This window comes from Littorina saxatilis, linkage group LG16 (genome assembly GCF_037325665.1).
Source record: "Littorina saxatilis isolate snail1 linkage group LG16, US_GU_Lsax_2.0, whole genome shotgun sequence".
Classification (NCBI taxonomy): domain Eukaryota; kingdom Metazoa; phylum Mollusca; class Gastropoda; order Littorinimorpha; family Littorinidae; genus Littorina; species Littorina saxatilis.
The window spans coordinates 411,866-413,484 of NC_090260.1; positions in this window are offsets into that span (position 1 = coordinate 411,866).

The window sequence follows — 1,619 nt, forward strand, 5'->3', positions numbered from 1 at the left end:
TGTAGTATGTGTGTATGTGCGTGTGTGCATGGCATGCATGTGTGTGCGTGTGTGTGTGTATGTGAGTGTGTGGGTGTACACGGTGAGACAGCTCAGTGTGTGTACCGTTATAGGTACGTGTGTTTCGAAGTTGATCACTATTTACATTGACAATGATGCCGCACAGAGCCGTGTTGCTGCACTGGACAGATGTACGCTTTCCCATTCGCGGTAAGCAGCTCTCGGCGTACGTACTTTCGCATATTTTGACCGCCTTTCGCCTACAGAGCGGAGTGGCGCAGTGGTTAGAGCGCTTGCCTCTCACGCTGGAGGTCGTGATTCGTCCCCCACTCGGGGCAAATACAAATACCCCATTTTTCCGAGCGCTCTCAAATCCACCCAGCTGGAAATGGCCGGGTACCTGACCCTGTTAAGGGACGGGGAAGGCAAAGGCAGCGAGGGAGAGGAGATGGGCACCGCCCTCATAAAGCTGGCCCCAGAAAAGTTGACATCTTTTACATCTCTCTCCCCTACGACCAGATGGTTATGGGAATACATTTACCTTTACCTTTTACTCGCCTACAAGGCTCGGTCGATATATTCTACCCCCGAAATAGCACTTCTTTGCTCCTTTAATGACTCCATCGTCCATTGGAATCCCAAACCGATGTCAAATACGAGCTGATTTGGTGAAATAAAGCACATTTCTACTTTTCCGAAACCCATCGAACAGCCATTTCCGGTGCTCGATCGCCGACATTTTCAGCTTTGAGGGTAATTTACGGGCAAATAGTCAACCACTCCATGACTTTTTATGCATCGAGAAACAAAGTTAGTCATCGCTGAATCAGCAGCTTACCGTAAACCCCGACGTAATTCAAACAATGCCTAGAACACTGACAAAACTTGCCTTCAAACGTGTCCTGCACACTTTGTACATATATTGATACACATATACACCTCTAGCAAACATATTTGAAGCATTCCGGGTCAAGGTCACTACTGAAGGTCACCGGTCAAGGTCATGTTTTTCTTGTACACTTGAAACAGCGGCTTAATTTTTTTTCGAAAATATTGCATTCACACGTGGTGGGAAAACACGTACACACACTCAGAAAGATACATGGCTCCTGATTCTGGCTCTGGTTTTGTTTCAAGCTGTCGTTATTTTGACGTTCTACGCTGTCTTCCCTCCTGGCAATGTTATATATAACTACCGTTATGCACTCACGTCAAACAAATGAGTATGTACATTTGACAAGATCTTAAATGTGAACCACACTATTTCTTTTTTTCTCTTCAGTTTAGTTTTCATAGAGGGAATAACCAGAAGTTACAAAAAGTAAAATCAGGTTCGAAGAATGTGCGAGGCAAAAATGGGATCATTTAGACTTTAAGGAATGGAGTCACGGCCCTTATTTTGTGGAGGCTGCCATTATCATGGAAGAGATGGGAGGTCTGGGTTTCGCAGTTTAGTTGTTGGCTGCTTAACTCGGGATTACGTTTGGGTAATAAGGTTTCTGCATAGTATGTGACAGTAACAGTTCTGTTAGCAGAAAGAATATCGACAGCCACGGGATCTTTGTGGTCGCAAAAAGCAGAGAATAGCACTGTTTCTGCTTTGAAACCCTTGCTTACAC